Source organism: Marmota marmota, unplaced genomic scaffold (assembly GCF_001458135.2).
Source record: "Marmota marmota marmota unplaced genomic scaffold, marMar, whole genome shotgun sequence".
NCBI classification, from domain to species: domain Eukaryota; kingdom Metazoa; phylum Chordata; class Mammalia; order Rodentia; family Sciuridae; genus Marmota; species Marmota marmota.
The window spans coordinates 58,901,616-58,914,100 of NW_025999977.1; the positions used below are offsets into that span (position 1 = coordinate 58,901,616).

Sequence of the window (12,485 nt, forward strand, 5' to 3'; positions counted from 1 at the left end):
GCCTCTGACCGCGGCGGCACGCAAGACCTGCTGGCCAGCAGGCGTCCGGTTCCCGAAAGCTGGACTGCGTCTGCGTGCTCAAAGGTGACGCGGGACTCCTCCAGCCCCGGAACCGTGTGTCCTGCCGGCCTCCCGAGGCCAGCGTGGCTCCGGACCGCGGCGCCCGGCCAGCTGGGACCGGCAGGGCTCGTTGCCCTGCTCCCGTGCTCCCGCTGCGGCTGCTCTCCAGCCGGACCTCTCCGGTGCCTGGGCACCGTGAGAGCACAGTAGGTGCTCAGCAAAGCCTCGGGAGCCCCGAGGGCTGTGCAGCGGGAATGCGCGGGGCGGCGGGGAAGCCCGCGGCTTGCCCAGGGCCAGGTGAGCCCGCAACGGTTTTCACCTGTTCAGAAAGCGCCGGAGCTCCTGGGACGATGAAGCTCCGAGGGAAGCATTCAGAGAAATAAAAGCATACACTGCTTTATGCACACGAGTGTGTGGCAATGCATGCCCAAGATATGAGTGATCTCTGCTTGCAGGTAGTTGACTGCGAGAGGCAGCGGTATGAGGTCCTGAAAGCAAGGATGCCGCCCGGACGCCTGGGGTTGAAATCCTGGCTCCAGCATTTAATAATTATGCATCCCTGGGCCCTGGTTTCCTTGCCAATAAAATGGAAAAACAAGTCCTTATCCCTCGTTCTCGTTAGGAACATTAAGTGAGTTAGCATATTTAATTCGAACACTTAGAACTCAGTGTTCAGAAAATGTTCTAGTTATAGCGTGACAGAATTCTTGAATGTAAATTCCATATGGAAGGTAAGGTGCAAGACTCATTCCTAAGAAGCATTACTGAGTACTGTTACGGTTTAGATGTGGTGTTCCCAAAAGCTCCCGTGAGACAATGCAAGTTTTGCCGAGAAATGATTGGGGTATAGCCTTAACCTAATCAGAGAATTAATTCCTCGTGGGATTAATGGAGTGGTAACTGGAGGCAGGTTCCTTGTGGCTGGATGAAGTGGATAATTAGGGGCATGGCTAGGGGGTATATAATTTGATCTGTAGAGTGGAGTGTCTCTCTCTCTCTCTCTCTCTTTCTCTCTGCTTCTTGATCTTCATGGGAGCTGCTTCCCTCTGCCACACTCTTCTGCCATGATGTTCAGCTTCATCTAGAGCCCCAAGGAATGGAGCCTCCTGTCTGTGGACTGAGACCACTGAAACCGTGAGCCCTGAAATAAACTTTTCCTCCTCTACAATTGTTCTGGTCAAATCTTTCAGTTGCAACTGCGAAGAAGCTGACTAAAACAAGCACTGAACTGTGTCTCAGACACTCTGCTTAGCAGAAGACCAATGCAGAGAAAGAGGTCTTTAGGATAGAAAAGTGTTGACCAGATTAGTGTTTGTGAAACATTTTGGTGTTATGGTCTCTTTTAGCTTATAGGAAAGGATTTTGACTTGTGTTCAGGATTTTAGTTCTTTGTTTACTTTTGCCAATTTAACATTTTTAAAACACCCAAGGAATTGTTAGAAGTAATTTAAGAAATTAGGGCTGGGTTTGGTGGTGCACACCTGTAATCCCAGGCTGAGGCAGGGGGATCCTGAATTCAAAGCCAGCTTCAGCAACTTAGTGTGACCCTCTCTCTAAATAAAATACAAAAAGGTTCTGGGATGTGGCTCAGTGGTAAAGCACCCTGGGTTCAATCCCTGGTAGTGAAAAAAAGAAAAGAAATCAAGTTGCTGAAAATCAGAATAAAATTAGCAGGTTCCTAAACCCTCCCTTCTTAGCTTAGCTTATTACCTGAGATGACCACTTTCAATGTTTTCAAAAACTGTATTTTCTGGTTTTTACCATAAAAATGAAAAGCATTATGTACTTTTCATAATCTGTTGACTGGAAGTCACATGACATGGGAAGTTTTTGCTTTCTTCACACTGTTCCTTGCCTCCTTTTAGACTCCCACCGATATCCTGAAGTCCATATTCAGATGTTTGTGGTTCCTAGTAATATAGAAATATTGACTGTTGATTCATAGGGTAACATGCTTTCAGTTTTTTCTTGAACAGCTTTTCACTTTCCTGCAGTTTCCTGTTTTTCTCATTTCCTCATCTTATTGGGACATTGTGTATCATCAGGAGTTTCCATCTCGGGGAGCTCTTCGTCTCTGACCCTAGCAGCTGAGTGCCTTGGGCAGTTCCCTCACACACCTTCCTGGGTGCCCTAGACTGGCCTGGTGGGAATCGGGAGTCCTGCTTCACTCTTCCCGCCCTCAGCCCTTGTCATCTAGACATTTTCTTAGTAGTTGTTTGGAGGATGACAGTTGACATGCTCTTGTTGGGGTAGATTTTAGTTTAGCTCCATTGACCCTCCTTCCCAAGGAGGTAGACCAATTCATTGTCAGGAAGACTTTTCTACTGACTGTGATTACTTTTGAATGGGACAGACAGAATGGGACAGCAGAAGTCTGTGAAACGTCTTTGGGACTGAAAGTGCACCAGGTGAGGCTGGATGACGTGAGACTGCGCATACAAATGTTTGTTGAGGTACTATTATGTGCACATCACCGATAGGCTCTGACCTCAGGCATGCCAGATATATTTGCGGAAGAAATGGCATAAGAGGTGGAGGGGAGGTAACTGTCTTTTAAAATCTACTCAGGCCCGGCTGGGCGCAGTGGCGCACATATGTAATCTCAGCTGCTCTGGAGGCTGAGACAGTTCAAAGCCAGCCTCAGCAATGGCAAGGTACTAAGCAACTCAGTGAGACCTCGTCTCTAAATAAAATACAGAATAGGACTGGGGATGTGGCTGAGTGGTTGAGTGCCTCTGAGTTCAATCCCCAGTATCTCAATAAATAAAATGTATCCAAAGAAGTAAAATACATTAAACCAAGAAGTGGACGCAGCTGCAGACTGTTACCAAGGAGAAGCCAAGTGTTGGTTCTGACGGGAGGAGTCTGGGCAGGTGGCTGGCTGGGCAGGTGGCTGGCTGGGCGGGCGGGCGGGCCAGGCCTGTTGTCGGTGAGGAAGCCTGTGCCCTCAGGCCTGTGCGCAGATCCGCAGATGTGTGCCTTTTTGAGTATTAATATCGAGGGTGGAGATTCAGTTTTTTGGTGGAGTTCTCTCTTTTTGGCTTCTTTTTTGGAATTAGGGATTAAACCTAGGGCTTGGCAAATGCAAGGCAAGTCGAGATTCAGTTTTTTAAAAGACTTTTTTAAAAAATTTTTTTACATCCATGGAATTGATCATCTATGATCGTTTGATTTTTCTCGTATTAGTAGCTTTGTGAATGAATATTGGCTCACCTTTGAGTTCCCAGGAAGAATTCCTTCTGGTCTGGAATGGCACCCTGCTGGATTCCCCTTTCTAGTAGCTTACGTGGAACTTTCCTTTTCATATTTGTCATGTCATTTTTGTGGCCGTTTGATTCTGTGGCTGGGAGGGCCTCAGGAAGAGCACCTGGGGGCCTGCGTCTGGGGGCCCAGCGGGTGCACTGCTGCCTGTGCCTGGTGACACTCTACTGTTTGTACCTGGTGAAACTCCACTGGTTGTGCCTGGTGACACTCTACGGGTTGTACCTGGTGACACTCTACTGGGGTTGTCCTTGTTTTCATTTCCCGAAGCTAGTTGCTCAGACTTCGTGACTTTCTCATGAGATCAGTTTTGGTGACTTACATTTTGCTGGGAAATGCATGCAGTTGACAAGTACTTATTGTTTTCTTATGTGCCAAGCACTCTTTTCTGTGCCTGGGACAGAGCAGCAAAGAAAGTGGCCAGCCCTGTCCCTGTGGATTCATTTCCTCCTGTGGGAGTTGATGCAGGGGTGGCTTCTGTGGGCAGAGTCTCGGAGGGTTGGAGAGGAATTTTTAGCTATTACTTTTTCATTTTATTGTGGGTGCTGGGCATCAAACCCAGGACCTTGTGCAAGCCAGGTAAGTGTTCTACTGTGGGGCTGTACCTCTGCCCTGCTGCTGTTCTTTTGAACTGCATCAGTTAGGTGCTAAGTACATTTATCATTCCCTCCCTTCCTCTTACTGACTCGCCCTGGTGGTTTGGGAGCAGCATCTGGAGAGGGCTGTTTCTGGAGGAGGACTGCTTATTGAAGATGAGTGTGAAACTGACTCTGTCCTGTCTCTTTGGATTAAAGCTGAAGCCCCTTGCCACCATGCCCCATTTAGGGTAGTGTTAAACTGTCAGGACCAGGGCTCTTGGTGGGAAAATTTGGATAAAGAATTATAACTAGGTATAATTCGCTACCTGTCCTAGTGATACTGTTTACTTGCTTAATCTGGTAAGCAACTGGATATAATGTTGAATTTCCCAAGGGACTTTTGTACACTTGGTAGTTCTTCTACTGTATATGGGCCTCCCCCAACTCGCCCTAGTGTTTCCGAGGACTGTTCCTGCTGTGATTCTGACTGCTCAGTACTTCTAGTCCTCTTACTGGTGTCAGCACAGAACTATGACTATCAAGTACCCCTGCTCTGTCTTCATGGGAGCCGGGGAGACATGTGGAGCATGTGGTGACCTGTGCTTGCGCACCAGGTGCGTCCTCTGCATGCCCAGTTACTGCTTCACCATGAAGAAGGGGAACAGTTCCGAAGGTTGGAGTCTGACTTCTTTTTCCTCTTCAGTAGTTTTGTACCAGGGATTAAGTCACTTCACCTCTCTGGCCCTCAGTTTCCTTACCTACTGAGTAGTGACATTAGCCCTGTCTTCTGTCTACTTCATTGAATTATGAGGACAATGCACAACAACATGTGGAAAGTTTTGTCACCTATTTCGCTTTAAGAATTGTTCTTATTAGAATAGGACCATTGGAATACCCGTAAAACAGTTATTATGACCAGACTCATTAAGTTAATCAGAGAAACAGAATTATAGACACCTGTCAGCAGAATGACTGGAATTATATTACTTTTGTGATTTTACCTAATAATGTACAAGAAAGATCTTAAAGTTTTATGGGATTTCACTGACTTTAAGATATACCTTGATTTGTTTATAAGAATGATTTCTGTCTTTTGTTTCTTTAAAACTGTCTTTTCTTGTATGAGATAAAATGAGATGGATCTAACTTTGAAGCTTTTCTAAAATTGGCAGCGTGTTCCCTCTGAAACAGACCTATTGGACCCCTCCCTGCCCGTGCTGCCCTGGCTGTTTTCAGGGTGTCTGGTTCTGGCTGTCTCAGCTGCTTTGACTGAAGAGGCAAATGGCTGGTTCTCTCCCACTTGCCCAGCTCCTGAATTCCTGAGTCACCCTCCTATTTTGGATTGGCCACTGATATCTTTTACTTATTTTTGGTTTTCTTCAATTGTAAAACAACAAAGACATTTAACCCTGCCTGCTAAGGTCAAGCCTTGGTGTGTAACTTGCATTGTGGTCTGGGCAGGGCTTGGATACGCAGTCATGCATAGTCTGTCTTGGTGTTATCCAGTCTCTCTCTCCTTAGGGCAGGGCTTCTGCCTCCTGCCTCTGGTGCATCTCCCTGCACCCACCTCCACTGGGGCTGCACATGCAATCCGCTTCCTCACTGACGCGTAGCCTGGAAAAGTCTTAATGTAAAATAATCATTCCCTTTCAGCTGGGTCCTCTCCTGGGTCTTAGATTTGGGAACATTTAGACTTGTATCATCTGGTGGCAGTGTGTTCCTGCATATGAAGATCTCCGTGCTCTTGATTGTGTGGAACTGTCCCATCTTTTCTCCACTGACCTGGGCTTCAGCCCTCTGAGCAGCCTTCCTCAGCAGGTGACTTCCTCTGCCTCACCAGAGCCAACTTTCTTTAAGCCAGGTGTTCAAATCAGAGTTCGAAGGCTCTTAAGTGTTGCTGATATTATATCACCAATTGTTTTGCATATGTATGTGCATTCTTGCATGGCAGAGGTCTTTAGATTCACAATAAATTCATCAGTTTCCCGAAGAGATTTAATGCTCAAAAAACTGTCCATCCAAGTCTGTGGAAGAGGGAGCACTGGAATTGCCCGTGGGTGCAAGGGCATTTGGAAAGGTTGTAGGGACATTTCCAGGTGTCCAGTAGCACACAGTTTCCTTGGTCTTATTGAAATGTGGTTCAGTAGATGAAGTTTTTGTGCTGCTGTCTTTTTTGGGAAGGGCAGAAATATATATAATATGCTGTGTTTTGTAAGAATTGTTCATGAGATTGTTGTCTTGGAATTCTTTGCAGTAGATACCCAGATCTCATGGTTTTGTTTTAGTTATAGAAATCAAGTCAAAACCAGACAGATTAAATGATCAGGACAACTGTTAAATTATTTGTTCTACTGATTTTGAAAGGAAAAATTCATAGAAATCAGCTGTGACAGATGAGGAAGGAGAACATTGTGTGTTTTCTAGCTCCACGTGAGAAAAGAAGACATGGACTGAGTGGGTGGCACCTTCAGTGAAGTGGGTGAGGCAGGATAATTCCACTGCTGCCTTAACAAACTAACTCAAATTTAGTGGCTTAAGGTAGCATAATTTTACAGTTTTGTGGCTCTGTAGGTCAGAAGCCCAGCTGGGCTAAGCCAAGGCATCAGGGGTCTCCCTCACTTGGGGAGGTGTGGGGAGAGTCTGCCTCTTCCTGCTCGTAGGAGCCACCCAGCATTCCTCGCAGCTCTTCCTCCCGCCTTCCAGAGCCAGCAAGGGCTGCGCAAGTCCTGCTGCTGCCTTCGGTTCTGTCCTGTGTCGCGACTATAGCCAGAAGATTTTCTGATTTCAAGAAGTCACATGATTCAGTGCTGTAGCATAATATCCCACTCTCGGGGTCCTTGGCTTATTCAGCCTGCATAGTCCCTTTGCCACATGTTAACATATTCACAGGTTCTGGGGATTAGATGTGCATGTTTTAAGCATAGTGTTAGGGTGCTCATGAGAGGCAGCAGAACATGAGCTCTAGGGACTTGTCATGGGTCATTTGGGAGTTCGATTTGAGCTTATGAGCCTGAAGTCCTGTCAGAGCTCTAACACCCAGTATATGGCCTTTCCCTGTCAAGCCTCAGATAGTTCACCTGATATCCTTAATGTTTTTATTTATTTATTTATTTTTTAGTTGTAGATGGACACAATTTCTGTATTTATTTTTATGTGGTGCTGAGGATCGAAGCCAGTGCCTTGCATGTGTGAAGCAAGCACTCGACCGCTGAGCTGTAGCACAAGCCTCAGATATCCTTAATTTTGTCTTGTAATTACTGAATGTATTAAGTACAGTTGTGTAATTTATTATGTTAACTTTTCTTGGCTGTGACAAATACCTAAGAAAGTCATGGTTTCAGTGCGTGGTCCACTGGCTCTATTGTTTCTGGGCATGAGATGAGGCAGAACATCATGGCAGAGCGGGTAGTAGAGCCAAATTGCTCACCTCATGACAGTGGTGAAGAAGAAAGAGTGCACAAGCAGAAGGGGTTGGGGACAAGAAATACCCTTGTAGCCCGTGACCTGCTTCCTCCAGCTGGGCCTGTCTCCTGAGTTCCCCCCACCCCATCCTGCTGTGTCTCTAAGTGCATTAATCCATGATCACGTTAAAGCCCTCAGGATCCCATTGCTTCCTAGAAGCTCCACTTGGAGGACCAAGCTTTCAACACTTGACTCTTGAAGTCTAAATCTAATACCTAACACTGATGCTGTCCTATGCTGCTTAGATCTTAATTCCAGGAAATCCAGCGGTTTGTGAAAATGTTGGCAGCTGATATCTCTCAGTTGGGCATTGCTGCAGGATTTGCGGTTGGCTGGACAGAGCCATATTGCCTAAGGTCACACCCCCAGGGACAGCCTGCATCCAGTGACTGATGGAGGTGGGTAGGTGGTGCAGGTACAGAGATGTAGCCATCTTGCCTAAACTGCACCGGCCCAGGCCTCCAATGCAGACATGAGGCAGTTCACCTCCCGCTCCGCCCAGTGCTACCTCTTCACCCTCATGTGGAGTGACTCCCAAGAACATTCTCCAGAAATTCCTGTACACATGTCTTGGCACTTTGGAGCTTGTGTTTCCGGGAAGCTGATCACCTGAATCCTCTGCAGGCTGTTTTCTGTTGTTTCTTTTGTCCATAAGGTTTTGTCTTACTGTCTCTGCTCTTTTTGATTGTTCGACTTTGTATATGATGAGTTTCAGAAAGTCTGGATGTCATCTTCCTGCAGAGGACTCACTACAGAAGTAGCAGGCGGCTTCTTAGCCTATGGGCACTGGCCTGCTCAGTCACCTCAATCAAATCAAGGGTCGAAACAATTTGGAGCTTTAATCAGTGCTGTTCCAATTTTAGTTCCCTTTGCTCCTAAGCTCTAGCCTATGGGGTGAATGCTTTACCTGCCCCTTCTCCGTGGTGGGCTCTGCGTCTTGTGTCCTAAGCCCTGGGGGTCTGTCATGGCTGTACTCACCATCAGCCTCTTAGCTGCAGTTTTCAGTTGACAGGTGCCGCTAGGTGGGTTAGCCAGGTGTTGGTCTTCCTCTAGGCTTCCTTCTCCTGGTTCTCTGAGGCCCCAAGACAGATTCAGGGGGTCTCATTTAGTTTTCCTTGTTGTTCTCTGCAGGGAAATTGGTTTAAACCACCTATGCCGCTATTGCTAGAAGCCATTTTCTGCTGTATTGTTGACGTATAATTTGCTTAACCAATCTATTACTGTTGAAATAAAGGTTTTATTAAAAGCATTAGCTATGCTGTGTAAATAGTGCATGTCTTTATTGCTTAGTTGTGTGCCCACTTACAGTTCTTTCACATGCAGATTTGAAGTGGAACTGTTAGTATGTGGCTGCTCCAGACACTGTGCTGATTTACCCTTCATCAGCAGTGGGGGAGATGAACCGTCTCCAGCCTGACTTCATAAATGTGTGTGCATTTCCTTCCCTCCTGCAGGCACGTGCGCTGACACCTCAGACTGCAGAAGCAGATGCCATTCGGTTTTTGGTTGGGACGCAGTCACTTAAATATGATAATCAGGTAACTATTTTTGAAATGTATACATGTTAATTACTGAGATTTTTCTAAGATTTATAACCATTTTGCTCTTCATTTTCCAGCAACATGTGAGAAAAAAATGTCACACAAACAAAATAAACTTGTATCAGACTTGAACGTGTTTTAGGATGACGGCTGAACCCAGCTAGGTACGGAGATTGAGTGCAGCGATTTGAACTTGCTGTGCTGGTAGTACTTCCATAGCTTGGTTTTTGTGGCTACACAGGTTTTTACCTTATAAGTGATTGAGAAGCAGTCTGGGGGCTTGTGCTCTGGGGGTGACCTCTCAGATTGCTCCCAGCACTTTGTATTGCTGAGCTTGTCCCAGTCCCTCTGCAGCACAGGGTTCCAGACTGTCACGCCTGTTGGCCACCTGTTGGCTCATAGGATGTAGCAGACACTCGGGAGGTCTGGATTCATCCTGTGCCGTGACTGTAACCCTGGGACCTGAACAAATCGATTCGGCTTGCTGGGATGGAGGCCAAGCGTCTCCTGTGCCCTTCACAGAAAGACCATGAGTACTGTGAACAGGTGTGCTTTCCTTGGCCTGGGGGTGGTGTCCACAGGCCACGTTAAAACGCACAGAGCCTCTCTTCTGTCCCACAGGAGAAATGTATCAAAAAAGCTCATGAAGAACGTTCCTGCTGCGTAGGTCACATCGAGATCGTCACATCCCATGTTGATAAGGGATTTAAAATCAGCATTTTGACTACAACACCAATTTGTTGATATTTATCTAGATACAGCTTTGTATATAAATATTTCTTTTACTCAAGCTGTAATTTCTGTATCCACAACCTAGGAAAAGCTTTGTGCACCAAGAATATTAATTCACTGGTACTTAACAATTGTAAAAATAGAATATCAAAATGTGAAAATGCTGGGCGGGCACTGGGGAGTTTCCATCTGTGGAGGTGGACTTCCACGGGTCCCCAGGCTGCTCGCAGTGCACCAGTACTCACTGTGCTCAGTGAAGTCACAGACTCCGAGGAAGCATCACAACTTGGGATCTTAGGATCATAACACACTGCGACCAACTGTGGTGTAGAAGAGCAAAGTTCAAAATCGAATCTTTGCTTGTAATGAAGGCTGGAAGGAAATAGGTCAGAAAGGGCTAAAATTAGTGCTGTGGTATCTCCAGGTGGTGGGAGATGGGGATGCTGTAAATGTTTTCCTTACTAATATGGTTTTCTGAATGTGTCTGTGGGTGTCTGTGAGAGAGAGTCTGTGTGTGTGTGTGTGTGAGAGAGAGAGAGAGTGTGTGTGAGAGTGTGTGTGTGAGAGTGTGTGTGTGTGACTGAGAGTGTGTGTGTGAGAGTGTGTGTCTGTGAGAGTGTGAGAGAGTGTGTGACAGTGTGTGTGTGTTGAGTGTGTGTGAGAGTGTGTGTGTGTGACAGTGTGTGTGAGAGAGTGTGTGTGTGAGAGAGTATGTGTGTGTGTGTAAGAGAGAGTGTGTGTGTGAGAGGGAGTATGTGTGTGTGTGAGAGAGAGTGTGTGTGAGAGGGAGTGTGCTTGAGGGAGAGAAAGAGAGTGTGTGTGTGTGTGACTTTTACTGTGGAAAAAGATGTAGCTGAGGTTCCTTTATGAGTGTGAGAGTGGCTGCTGGTGGCCACCCCAGAGGGAAGCCAGCGGCCAGTGCATCGATCTCACTTAGGCAGGGGGTCAGAGCCATGCCCACGGCTGGGTGAAGACCTGGCCGGGCGGAATGTCTTGTTGAGAGGCCGTAGCAGGTGCTGGGCCCTCCCTCCTGCCCTCCTGTCACTGGGGACTGCCTGGGTGGAGCTCGCTGCAGGAAGGTGGAGTGGACCGTGCCTCCCCGTCTTGTCCACAGCCTCCAGGTGCCCTCTTCTTATTACTTGCTTTTTAATTCTGCCTGATTTCTGAGACTCTACCATAGTACAGCTTAGTTCTCTAAATCTTCTGAGAACCAGGGAGAACTTACTGTTTTTATTAGTGTGAGATGCTTTCTTAAAAAAAAGAGCTGACAAATGCACAGATGAAAAACAAAATGAAGGGCAGAGAGTGGCCTTGAGAGGCAGCCATGCCGCCGTGGCCGCCCTGGTGCTGCTGCCTGGGGTGTACCCCGGTGAGGGTGTTACGAAAGAGTTGGCCCAAGAAACAGTGCGTTCGTCTCTTGGAAGCCTTTCTGAACAAGGCAAGATCCAGTTAGTTTAAAGAAGCTTTAACATTTTTCCTCTCTTTCCTCCTAGTTGAAAAATTCTGATATCACTCAGGTTAGTTTCCCAGTAGTTGCTTAAGAGTAAACAGTGTCTTGTTACGCACCCTCCATTCACACCCCACACATGTACTTTTAATGCTTTCGTTAACTGTAATCTATGCTTAGTGAAGATGTACACAGCAGTGGTTCTCAATCCCAGAGATTTAGGGGAGGCTGGAGCTGCTCCCCAGCCTGTGGTGAGCAGTGGGCCTGTTCTCTGCGCTCCTGGCCTGGCTGTCTTGGTCACATCGTGCTGCAGTAGGGGTGATGCTCTTGTCTAGGGCTGAAAGAAGTGGAGAGCTAGTGTTTTCCTAGGGTCTCAGAACTCACGGGCTCTCTTCTCTCTGAGCAGTGCTGTTGTGGTCTCTGGGGGGACAGCCAGCTCCCTCAGGCAGTTCCCAGCACTGCGTCTTCAGTGTGGTTTCTGGAGTACAAGGTGTGCATTCTTGGGCCTGGTGAAAAAAGCCTTTTAATCAGAAAATTTTATCCTTCTTAAAATAGTCTTATATAGAAATCCAACTTTCCCATGGTAAGAGAAGCATATGTTGAGCTTAAGTTTGGGGTACCTAGTGTGTAAGTGTTGGGTGGTCTTTTCCACCCTCTGTCATAGGAATTGCTTGGTGCTTCACAGAGCCCCCACAGTAACGTCTTCTCTGTCCTGCTAATTCCTGATGACACAGCTAATCCAGGCTGTGGCCTCTGGCTACAGCCACAGTTTTCTTCATGGTAGAATGGGGGGACCGAGTGATAGCTCTCTTTCTCCGGTTGTCTTTTGAAGGTGACTCCAAACCATAGCAGGAGAGGGACATTTCCTAGTGCTGCCTGTGCCTTCTGCTTGGGGGAAGGTGTGTGCCATCTTTGAGACGCCTGTTCGCTCAGGCATCCTTTCGGCCACTGCTTGTACTGCACATGGGCAGAGCTCTTGAGTTCCTCTTTTTATGTGCTGGGTACATACAGATGAACAGACACACGTCAGATAGGGTCCGATATATGTCCTGAGTTGTGTGTTCAGCGAAGTGCTGCACTGGACGTGCAGTGTCTCAGTGGGCTGTGAATGAGGTGTGTGCGTGTTGCAGGAGACCAGGAGGTGGAGATGGGCGAGGGTTCTAGATCTGAAGTTTGTTATTTGCTTCTGCAGTAGACTTTTCTCCAGAATTTTCCTTCCATATTGGTAACCTCCTATTTCTTATATAGATGGGACACTAGTCTTAATCCTCCTTCTGAGGACAGCAGGAGTGCCAGATGGCCAAGAGGTCTGGAATGTGGGCTCTCACAGCCTCAGTGACTTGTCCTGGTCAGTGGAGGAGCTGCTGAAGCCAAGGGGCGGCAGGCCACTCCTTCCTTTCCCAG

The 12,485-nt window shown here is 47.1% G+C and overlaps 1 protein-coding gene across 1 annotated transcript in view; it reads left to right on the forward strand.

The window, feature by feature from the left end:
* Positions 1-8,815: 8,815 nt before the first annotated feature.
* The window catches only part of Eipr1 (EARP complex and GARP complex interacting protein 1), a 104,750-nt gene continuing 101,080 nt past the window's right edge, over positions 8,816-12,485 (forward strand). Inside the window, exon 1 of the mRNA XM_048804889.1 lies at positions 8,816-8,899. The gene's annotated coding sequence lies outside the window, so the exon portion shown is untranslated. The remainder of the gene's footprint in view (positions 8,900-12,485) is intronic.